General features: G+C 45.0%; 1 protein-coding gene across 1 annotated transcript in view; it reads right to left on the reverse strand.

Moving 5' to 3' along the window:
- Positions 1-8,340: 8,340 nt before the first annotated feature.
- The window catches only part of MFHAS1 (multifunctional ROCO family signaling regulator 1), a 61,786-nt gene continuing 57,621 nt past the window's right edge, over positions 8,341-12,505 (reverse strand). The window contains exon 3 of the mRNA XM_044305248.1: positions 8,341-8,744. The gene's annotated coding sequence lies outside the window, so the exon portion shown is untranslated. The remainder of the gene's footprint in view (positions 8,745-12,505) is intronic.

Below are 12,505 nucleotides of genomic sequence, written 5' to 3' on the forward strand. Positions count from 1 at the left end.
CATTGTTCCCAGCAGCGACCTGGGAGTCCAAGATGCATCCAGACATCCTGCCCATGCTGTTCCCGAACCATTTCAGTGGTGTTTCCATCAATTTCTGACCTTCCCCTGTGAGCCAGACCCCCTTCCCCCTTCAGAGCAGGGTGTGCCTGGTTTAGTGCTCTGGTTCTCCAATTGACTTCCATTGTGCTCTGTAGAGCACCCAAGCAACTTGAGCACCCAAGCACTTTGGTGTTCGATCAACACTAGTAGCGTGTTTACTGAAAGCAGCCTCATGCCCCTTAACCTCCTTCAGGACACCCTCCTTCCACTCAGCAGGGGTGTTATGATCCCCAATGTGCAATTGTTCCCACCAGAGAACCTCAGGACAGACTTAAGGCCTGGCTGGCAGACTGAGTGACTGGACAGTTGAACAGGACAATATTATCATTCCCAATATAAAAACAAGACGGGATGTCCAGCTTCCAAAAAAGACGTTGTTCTTTATTCCAAAATGACACAGGATAAAAACAATCCAACACGGCAAGCAGGTCTACATGTTTCGGATGCTCTAATACTGATCCTTGGTCATGAATAAGGATCAGTATTAGAGCCTCCGAAACATGTAGACCTGCTTGCCGTGTTGGATTGTTTTTATCCTGTGTCATTTTGGAATAAAGAACAACGTCTTTTTTGGAAGCTGGACATCCCGTCTTGTTTTTATATTGTTTGCAACTGGTGCCCCTTCCAAGCACCGTCTGTGCTTTCACTGCAAGACTGACCAGGTGAGCGCCGCCTACGGAACTTTTATACTTTTGTGCTATCATTCCCAATATATAATAATTTAGCAAGAGTCTGGTATTTGTTTAACTGAATAGGCTGGTCACTAATGTTTAGCATGCAGACTGGCACCCTGCAACGTTTCACAGTAACTAGACTGCGTGCAGTGAGCAAGTATTCCTTACCCCTACCAGTGTAGGTTCCACAAGAGCCTGGTAAGCTTGCTCACTTAGTCCTATACGTGCTTTACCCCAAAGTAATGTCTCATAGTGAGGTTGTAACCATATGGCTTTAGCATCACTTACCCTTACATTTCCAATCTCACCCTTGTGGTCACTGAAATGTTTATGTCCTTTTACTGACCTCAGTGTATGTAAGGCTACTTTCACACCTGCGTTAGGTGCGGATCCGTCTGGTATCGGCACAGATGGATCTGCACCTATAATGCAAACAATGGTATCCGTTCAGAACGGATCCGTTTGCATTACTATGAAAAAAAAAAATATGGGGTTGTTGGATATGAGTTTTTTTCTTTTTTCCCCTTTCTCCTCTCTCCTGGCTAGCTTTGCAATAAAAAGTCTGGTGGCTTTTTTCCTTATTTTTTTTTTCTTTCTTATATACCAGTATCTCACAAAAGTAAGTCCACCCCTCACATTTTTGTAAATATTTTATTATATCTTTTCATGGGACAATACTGAAGATGTGACACGTTGATACAATGTAAAGTAGTCAGTGTACAGCTTGTATAACAGTGTAAATTTGGTGTGCCCTCAAAATAACTCAACACACAGCCATTAATGTCTAAACTGCTGGCAACAAAAGTGAGTACATCCTCAGGTGAAAATGGCCAAATTGTGCCCAAAGTGTCAATATTTTGTGTGGCCACTATTATTTTCCGGCACTGCCTTAACTCTCTTGGGCATGGAGTTTACTGGACCTTCACAGGTTGCCACTGGAATCCTCTTCCACGCATCCATAATGACAACACGGTGCTGGTGGATGTTAAAGATCTTGGGCTTCTCCACCTTCCATTTGAAGATGCCTCTCAGATGCTTAATAGGGTTTAGGTCTGGAGACATGCTTGGCCAGTCCAGCACCTTTACCCTCAGTTTCTTTACCGCCACACACGCTTGACACCATCTGAACCAAATACGTTTATCTTGGTCTCATCAGACCACAGGACATGGTTCCAGTAATCCATGTACTTAATCTGCTTGTCTTCAGCAAACTGTTTGCAGGCTTTCTTGTGCATCATCTTTAGAAGAGGCTTCCTTTTGAGATGACAGTCATACAGACCAGTTTGATGCAGTATGTGGTCTAAGCACTGACAGGCTGACCCCGCACACCTTTAACCTCTGCAGCAATGCTGGCAGCACTAATACATCTAGTTTGAAAAGAAAATCTCTGGATATGACGCTGAGAACGTGCACTCAACTTCTTTGGTTGACCATGGGTGGAACCTATCTTGTTAAAACGCTGTATGGTCTTGGCCACCGTGCTCCAGCTCAGTTTCAGGGTGTTGGCAATCTTCTCATAGCCTCAGAGAGTTCTTTGCCATGAGCGACCATGTTGAACCTCCAGTGACCAGTATGAGAGAGTGCAAGAGCGATTACACCAAATTTAACACACTTGTTCCCCATTCACACCTGAGACCTTGTAACACTAACAAGTCACATGACACCGGGAAGGAAAAATGACTAATTGGGCACAATTTGTCCATTTTCACTAAGGGGTGTACTCACTTTTGTTGCCAGCGGTTTCGACATTAATGGCTGTGTTGAGTTATTCTGAGGGCACACTAAATTTACACTGTTATACAAGCTGTACACTGACTACTTTACATTGTATCAAAGTGCCATATCTTCAGTGTTGTCCCATGAAAAGATATAGTAAAATATTTATAGAAATGTGAGGGGTGGACTCACTTTTGAGATACTGTAGATGTTTCGTTGGAATTTGTGGAATTTGTTAAATGTCTTGACTTGAACTAAAGATAACCAAAAAAATAAAATAATAAGATATGGTGCAAGTTAATTAACATTTTGTTGTCAGGTATCACACTCTGTCTTGAAAGCAGAGAAATGTATATGTAAAAGTTCCTCTACATGTTTTGTAATTTTTTTTCATAAATAAAAGGTTAAATATATCAACCCAAATTTACTTCACTAACAAAAAAGTTTTCAGAATTGCTTGGATAAGTAAAAGCATTCCAAAGTTATTACCACATTGGTGACATCAGATTTTCAAAAATAGGCCTGTCTGGAAGGTAAAAACTGGGTGCCTGAAAGGGGTTAACTAACAATGGCTGTATACAATTCAATACTGTCACAGCATCAATCAAGAGTGATCCTTATGAGCAGAGTGTGGACTTACAGGCTCACCACATACTGCACACACTCTCACCCATACATCTGCTTACACTGACATGCATAGACACCCTTACAGACTCACTTACCTGACTCCAGGCCAGGAGCAGACAGCAACAGGAGCTAGGCATGTGGAAAACAGACAAAATTGGCTTGCTGCCGACCATTCTTGAGGGCATACAAAAGTTGTGCTTAAAGGGGTTATCCGAGACCCTAGAAAATGCCCCTCACACTGAATTTACTTACCTGGCTCTGGTGTGGGGATCAGGAGCGGCACAGGGAGCCAGGTAAGGCTACTTTCACACTTGCGTTCGGGGCTCCGCTTGTGAGTTCCGTTTGAAGGCTCTCACAAGCGGCCCGAACGCTCAGAATGCATCAGTCTGGCACTGTCTGTCCTCCATTCCGTTCAGCAGGCGGACACCTGAACGCTGCTTGCAGCATTCAGATGTCCGCCTGGCCGTGCGGAGGCAAACGGATCCGTCCAGACTTACAATGTAAGTCAATAAGGACGGATCTGTTTGACGTTGACACAATATGGCTCAATTTTCAAACGGATCCTTCCCCTATTGACTTTCAATGTAAAGTCTGTACGGATCCGTCTGAGCAACTTTCACACTTAGAATTTTATCTAAACTATAATGCAGACGGATCCGTTCTGAACGGATCCATCGTCTGCATTATAGGAGCGGATCCATCTGTGCAGACACCAGACGGATCCGCTCTGAACGCAAGTGTGAAAGTAGCCTAAGTAGATTCAGTGTGATTCAGGGCCCGGGCATATGGGGGACATTTTTTAGTCTCGGATAACCCTTTTAACTAGATGGACACATACAAACAGCAAAAATAAATAAAAAATCATGAAAATGTAACCTCAAACTTGACTGCCATGCTTAGGTAGCTGGAGATGTGCTCCCAGCTGCCTCATCTAAACTGATCCTGGCCCTGTGTTCTATGTAGCACTCAGTAATATAGCACAATCAGCCAAAAAAATAGGCCAACACTTTTCAAGCTTGATGAATGCTAAGGTGTAGCCGGAACGTTGTAAGTACCTATTATATGGATTAACAGAACACAATTTATTTTCACCACTGCAAATTTGGGTGCTGCCTCTACTGTGGGGCTCACATTCTAAGTTCCCTATCAGTATGTCTTTGGCGTGTGGGAGGAAACTGGAGTACCTGAAGGAACCCACACAAGCACAGGGAGAACATACAAACTCCATGCTGAACCTAGGACCCCAGTGCTGCAATCAAACGTTTAAAAGTGGACATAGAATATAAAAGGGTTGTCCCATTAGTTCCCCCCTACTGACAGACACTTATCCTCTATCTTGTCTTATAAAGATTAGAAGAATATGGCCAAACCCACTGATGTGACAGAGGTATCGTCTCCTGGCTGGACGCTACAGCTGTCACTCAAAGCAGAGAGAAGGGGCTGGGAAGCTGCTCAATGCAGAGAGCATTTGACAGTGAAGCTCTGCCTCCGGTGCACTCGGGAAAGCAGAATCTGACTTCATATTCACACTACTCCTGATGAAAAAAGATCCACAGAGGGGATGTTTGTACTGCTGTCCCCAGCCCCTGCCTAGTACTAGCAGCAGTCCAGCATGGTCAAAACCGGATGACACGCTCCTTTAAATTAGTGAGCATATGCCCTGGCCCTCTAGTGCCACCTATTGAATAGCGATTCTATAAGTCAATGTCTGGCTTTTTTTATTATTATTATTATTTATTATTAAAGCGCCATTCATTCCATAGCGCTGTACATATGATAAGGGGTGCACATACATAATACAGACAATTGCACTAATCATAAACAAGACGAGTTACAAACTGGTACAGAAGGAGAGAGGGCCCTGCCCATGAGGGCTTACAATCTACATGGTATGGGAGGACACAGTAGGTGCGGGTGAAGCTGGTCATGGCGGTATAGAGGCAGCAGGGTCACTGGTTGTAGGCTTGTCTGAAGTGGTGGGTTTTCAGGTTTCTTTTGAAGGATTTCACTGTAGGTGAGAGTCTGATATGTTGGGGTAGCGAGTTCCAGAGTAGTGGAGGATGCACGGGAGAAATCTTGGAGTCGATTGTGGGAAGAGGCGATAAGAGGAGAGGAGAGAAGGAAGTCTTGTGAGGATCGGAGAGTGCGTATGGGGATGTATCGGGAAAGTAGCTCAGAGATGTAGGAAGGGGACAGGTTATGGACGGCCTTGTATGTATTTGTTAGTACTTTGAAGTGAATTCGCTGGGCAATGGGGAGTCAGTGAAGGGACTGGCAGAGGAGTAATAGGGTAAGAGGTGGATTAGTCGGACAGCAGAGTTGAGGATAGATTGGAGGGGTGCGAGAGTGCTAGATGGAAGGCCACAGAGGAGAGTGTTGCAGTAGTCTAGGCGGGAGATGATGAGGGCATGTACAAGCATTTTCGCAGTCAATATAACAATATTTCCCAGTGAGCATTGCCTTCACACAGGGCGGAAAAATCTGCCAGAAAACACATAGGTGAGGATTATTTACCACAGTGCATATTTTGATGTGGGTTTTTAGCAGTGGATTTTGTTGGGGATTTCTATATGGATTACATCTCCCATCAAAATGGATGGAGACATTCTGCACTAGAAAAGCCTCAGCACATAATTATATATCCAGAATCTTATCCTACAGCAGAACATAGGCCAGGGATTGACACTGTTCAACCCCACATGATGACATGGGGGAAATCTTTATGTGGTGCACTTTCTGGAGAATTGTTATGCCAGACTCCCAACCTGGCGATCTCCACAAGGAGAAACTTAATTCCCCCAGACGATCATTTAAAAAAAAATACATTTAGGGGCTTGGAAGAGGTTTTCATATGTCAAATAACTCCTTGAGACCCCCTTCCCACACTTAATGTGTGAGTTTACACAAATAATTTGGTGAAGACCTCAGTAATTGCACGCTCTTCCAAGGTGTATATAAATATGGATAAAGGCAGATATGGGCAGGCAGATATGTCACTGTCTATAGATTGCCTCCTTCCCATGCGATAAGAATAGTGGATATGAAAAAGAGGTTTTTCCCCATTATTGGAAGCACTTGTTCTTACCCTATGGCAAGCATAACCATAACAGTCCCCTCCCCCGCCTGCAGCCGACAAAGCTTTAGAAAATGAACTGCAGAACAATCTTCAGGTCAGCTACGGGGGGCCGGAGGGAGGGTGACTTTATCCCTGCAGCCCATGCTCAGACAGCACAGTGCTGCTGTCTGAGCCTGAGCTGTTAAAAAGGACATCCCTGCACCGGATGGGAGGACAAGGGGTCAGAAAGCCGGACTATCCCGCCTAAAACCCTACCTTTAAGCCCCTATTACACTGCACGATATTTGGGACAATTCCTGGAAACAAGTCTTCCTAGATACGCTTATTCCTGATATCTGGCAGTATAATCGTATCGCTGCTCAGTTGATAAACAAGGGATCGTTCGTTTGTCGGCTGATTTGCATATTTTATCAGGGTGAAGGATGTACAATTATCGTCAGCACATCTCACCATGTAATCACGGATGGGCTACCGATAATCAATATAACTAAATGAAGGAGGAATGACTGGTAGCGATCATTGCTCCCCATTCACTTGGCTGATGCAAATTAGTGCTGATCGACAATTTTTTTTTTGCGGCTCCTTGAAATAAAGCAATGTGACAATGCGACCCCCAGACCAAAAAAAGGTTGTGCACCCCTGCTCTAGACAATGCTTTGAGAGTTAGGCTACTTTTACACTGGCGTTTTGGCTTTCCATTTGAGAGATCCGTTCAGAGCTCTCACAAGCGGTCCAAAACGGATCAGTTTGCATTCTGATGCATTCTGAATGGAAAAGGATCTACTCAGAATGCATCAGTTTGCATCAGATCAGTCTCCATTCCGCTTTGGAGACAGACACCAAAATGCTGCTTGCAGCGTCTTAGTGTTTGTCTGACAAAACTGAGCCAAACGGACGCGCCCTGACACACAATGCAAGTCAATGGGGATGGATCCGTTTTCACTGACACAATCTGGCACAATAGAAAACGGATCCGTCCCTCATTGATTTTCAATGGTGTTCAAGATGGATACGTTTTGGCCGTTAAAGATAATACAAATGGATCGGTTCTGAACGGATGCAGACGGATGTATTATCTGAAAGGATGCGTTTGTGCAGATCCATGACGGATCCGCACCAAACGCGAGTGTGAAAGTAGCCTTAAATACATCAGCAGTAGCCGCCCAAATGTCACTGACAGTTGCTACTATGTATCAGTCTGGAATCTTACTCAGGAAGTATCCATTTCTCAGCTGAGAGAAGGGCTAGCTATGTGAATGTTTGCAGGCTATGAATGTAAACAAAAATGTTCTCATTCATTGACAGCAAACAAGCATCTTAAAATGGTGAGAAATTGAAACCTAAAGTATATTAGAAAGTTTGGGGAGTTTATTATTTATACGGTGACTAAGCTCTATTTGTATAAAATTATAAAACCTCTTTAGATGTACGTCCGTTACACTTTACATCTCACTTCCGAAGTTGCCCTTGTGAGGGTCTACACCATGGATGTCAAACTCATGGCCCTCCAGATGTTGCAAAACTACAACTCCCATCATTCCCTGATAGCTGTAGTATGCCCAGGCATGATGGGAGTTGTAGTTTTGCAACAGCTGGAGGGCCACGAGTTTGACGTCCCTGGTCTACACTGAATGCCAAGGTGAGATTTTCATCTTTTAGCTTTTTGTTCTTGGGTTAACAGGAAAAAATGTAGGGTCCTATCTATGGGCGCTGTCATCAGGAACGATGAAGACTACAGTGCTGTGTCCACGAAAACTGGATAAAATGTTTAACCGTATGCATGCTGAACACATTGAACATGTCATGTAAAGCACTTTAGGAAACTTTGACCTTGCTCAACTCCTAATCAGGTAAAAACTTCCAGTGCGTTTGAGTAAATTCTAGCCATGATTGAAATATTAGAGAAACCTGAGTTGAAATCAAAATGGCGGCAAAAACAGTTTCCCCCACAAAATAATATGGCCTCCCCCCAAATAATACTTTTACACATTGGAAGTCAATTTTCTACAAATACACCAGTTAAGGGTGCGTCCAGTCTTTTGCTTGACTAATATACTGTATATATACATATTTGTACACCGGTCATTATACATTTGGTTGCTATAAACATTCCCTCACAACACAAAAAAATGCACATTATTACCACAATCAGATTTTGAAAGATGTATAAATTTAATGTGCTTTTTCTTTTGTACAGTATATATAAAAAGAAAATGATATTTTGTTCAAGTCAAATCCCAATGATCTTTAGCGGACTTTGACATTTGAAGAGCATATATTCACAATGCGACAATGTGACATGTCATGGCTTATAAGTGCATGGCAAGCAAATCCCTGAGAAGCCATTAACATAGCCATCTGTTTAATTCCCACAACCTCTCATGTGATATATAACTGCTGAAAGATATCTATACAGTAAAGTAAGAACATAACCCAATACCAACAACAATCTTTATTGTCCATAAAAGTCCACGTCGTGTCCAGGGTTGCAGAACATCCATTTCTGCCCATAAACTGTAAGCAGCAATAAATTAATATATTCTTTATGTTTCCTGCAGAAAGACAAGATAAGTATTAAGAAAGAAAATAAAATACAAATCACAGTGTTATTTTTCTTATATTAACACCAGTAAACGTATAAAAGTCTTATACTATGTGTGCCCCCAAAAAAAGATCATGTCAAATAAAAAATGGTATGTTCAGCTGATAAAAATCCATGGGGCATAAGTTACACAGGTGATTTTTTAGTAATATTATAAAGGAATATTATGAGTGCGCATAAAGACCAGAGGGGGCACTACCATTCTTACACCTAGATATTGTCTCTAATGGCTAGCTGAGAATGTCATCTGTGTATCTAATTCCAGGTCCTCTGACATTGTGCCTTAATAATACTGCTCTGTAACCTATGTATTGGATTTCATGCACTGTGCCTGGTTGTCCAGCAGGTGGCCGTGTACCTGGCAGATTACCTTTAGAAAGAATGGAACTTACCATTCCATTCTCCCCCTTTTGGGCAGACGTTTGGCTAGTCCTGCTTCTTATAGAGAGTTCAGTTTTAGAGTCCAAAGGGACCAGACATGGTGCTTGAGGGGAGAATTCCCCCCTTCTGCAGCAGGAGTCTTCCAGGGGAAGCAACTTGCAAAGCACCCCGACTCCTCGCAGTTCATAGATGGAGTATTGCGAGGGGGTCAACTGCCAAAGACACTCTACTCAATGGTACCAGAGCCTCCAGAAAGTCCAGTAACCAGACTGAAGCCAGAGAATACCACAGCAGCAGAGGAATAAAGCAAAGTATTCAAGTTTATCTGCCAGTTTACCCTTAGCCTGCTGGAGCCAAGAGAAAGATCAAGTACTGCTTGGATAACACAAGTCTATTGCAAGTTTATTCAAGTAAAAACCATTAAACTTCACCAAGTCTGGACTCTGGCTCCCCGCGCCGCTGCTGCTTCTCTCCGTGTCACCCACGATACTAGGGAGGCTCGTCCCCATCACCGCCTGCCATTGGCTGCTCCCCCCGACACCAGATGTTTTCATCCACGCACTGGGAGACGCGGCAGCCACTGTGGAGGGACCAGGAGCGGTGTGGGAAGCCAGGTAAGCAGATTCAGTGTGAGGGGCCCGGGCATATGGTGGACATTTTTTTTGTCTCAGATAACCCTTTTAAATACAAAGTCCATTAGTGACCAATTTACCTTTTTAAGGCAGTCCTTAATGGGCCTTAGGTCAGGCCGTCACCTTTTTATGGCAGCCCAGTCTAAGCGCTGCACGGATCTCTCACATGAGAGCCTGACTCCAGTTCTAACGGCCTGCATCGGCAGAACCCCCCATCCGGGCCGTTTAGTCCCTTAGAATCACTACACAGAGACCTGGCCGAGGAGAAAATGACCACCAGCACTCCACTCATTGTGTACGGCGCTGTGCTTCGCACAGTATGAAGGGGCCCCCACCGATCCAATATGGATTTCTTATCCCTAAGACAGGTGATGAATATTTAAGCCCTGGAAACCCCTTTAAATAACTACCCATTATACTTTTGTCACAGAGTCTTTGAAAACAAAAACATGTTCCGTACCTTTCCTCTGAATCATATTACCAGAATACATGAAGAGTATAATAATTCATGCAGTTTGTTAGGCAATATGTAATTTCATGACCTGAAAAGAACCTGGATGTTCCTCTTTAATACAGTTTAATACCGTTTTCTCCTTACATAAAAGTTGTTTACTACATTTTTCCTGCTTTACACCTATAATTCACCACCCCCCAAAAAAAAGAAAATTCAACTTTTTTTTTACTACACGTGTACAAACATTACTGTAGGCCACACAATGTAGGCAAAATTCTGCATTCTGTTTTCTAAAACGTGTGTTTGTCCCCTTTTTATAATCGTCGTTTTAATATATCGGATGCAAGAATAAGGCCTCTTTCACACTACCGTTTTTTTTTTCCGTTTTGCGGTCCGTTTTTTGCGTTCCGTATACGGTCCGTATACGGAACCATTCATTTCAATGGTTCCGCAAAAAAACGGAATGTGTTCCGTATGCATTCCGTTTCCGTATTTCCGTTCCGTTGAAAAGATAGAACATGTCCTATATTTGGCCGCAAATCACAGTCCGTGGCTCCATTCAAGTCAATGGGTCCGCAAAAAAAACGGAACACATACGGAAATGCATTCGTATGTCTTCCGTATCCGTTCCGTTTTTTGCGGAACCATCAATTGAAAATGTTATGCCCAGCCCAATTTTTTCTATGTAATTACTGTATATGCCATACGGAAAAACGGAACGGAACGGAAACGGAACCACAACGGAAGCAAAAAACGGAACAACGGATCCGTGAAAAACGGAACGCAAAACACTGAATTCAATATACTGTAGTGTGAAAGAGGCCTAAGGCTGGTTTCACACGGGCGTTGCGGATTGGGGCCGGATGCGTTCAGAGTGCGTTCAGTGAAACTCGCACTATTTTGCAAGCAAGTTCAGTCAGTTTTGTCTAAGGTTGCGTTTAGTTGTTCAGTTTTTTCCATGTGGGTGCAATGCGTTTTGATGCGTTTTTCATGCGCGAGATAAAAAAACAGAATGTTTACAAACAGCATCTCTTAGCAACCATCAGTGAAAACGCATCGCACCCGCACTTGCTTGTGGATGCAATGCGTTTTTCACACAGCCCTATTCACTTCTATGGGGCCAGGGCTGCGTGAAAAACGCAGAATATAGAACATGCTGCGATTTTCACGCAACGCAGAACTGATGCGTGAAAAACAACGCTCATGTACACAGACCCATTGAAATGAATGGGTCAGGATTCAGTGCGGGTGATATGCGTTCACGTCACGCATTGCACTCGCTCGTGTGAAAGGGACCTTATAGGTGCCAAGGGTGGGACTAGAATTTTTTGTGTTGGAGTGTGGTGGCTTTTTCTATTATTTTGCCTAAAAATTTTTTATTTACTATTTTCTTATTTGATACTTTAAATGCCCTCTCACAGGTTTTGTACATTACAGGAGGAATACTGCCCCTGCAGTTGAGCCTCAGTGCAGAGCTGATCCCAATTTATTATGGGAGGGATGGCAATGTGGGGGACACTACTGTGTGGGGGGGGCAGCGTGGGGGACACTACTGTGTGGGGGGGGGGGGGGCAGCGTGGGGGACACTACTGTGTGGGGGGGGGGCAGCGTGGGGGACACTACTGTGTGGGGGGGGGCAGCGTGGGGGACACTACTGTGTGGGGGGGGGGCAGCGTGGGGGACACTACTGTGTGGGGGGGGCAGCGTGGGGGACACTACTGTGTGGGGGGGGGCAGCGTGGGGGACACTACTGTGTGGGGGGGGCAGCGTGGGGGACACTACTCTGTGGGGGGAAAGGCGTGGGGGACACTACTGTGTGGGGGGGCAGCGTGGGGGACACTACTGTGTGGGGGGGGCAGCGTGGGGGACACTACTGTGTGGGGGGGGGGCAGCGTGGGGGACACTACTGTGTGGGGGGGGCAGCGTGGGGGACACTACTGTGTGGGGGGGCAGCGTGGGGGACACTACTGTGTGGGGGGGGCAGCGTGGGGGACACTACTGTGTGGGGGGGCAGCGTGGGGGACACTACTGTGTGGGGGGGCAGCGTGGGGGACACTACTGTGTGGGGGGGGCAGCGTGGGGGACACTACTGTGTGGGGGGGGCAGCGTGGGGGACACTACTGTGTGGGGGGGGCAGCGTGGGGACACTACTGTGTGGGGGGGGCAGCGTGGGGGACACTACTGTGTGGGGGGGCAGCGTGGGGGACACTACTGTGTGGGGGGGGCAGCGTGGGGGGACACTAC

This window comes from Bufo gargarizans, chromosome 1 (assembly GCF_014858855.1).
Source record: "Bufo gargarizans isolate SCDJY-AF-19 chromosome 1, ASM1485885v1, whole genome shotgun sequence".
Taxonomy (NCBI): domain Eukaryota; kingdom Metazoa; phylum Chordata; class Amphibia; order Anura; family Bufonidae; genus Bufo; species Bufo gargarizans.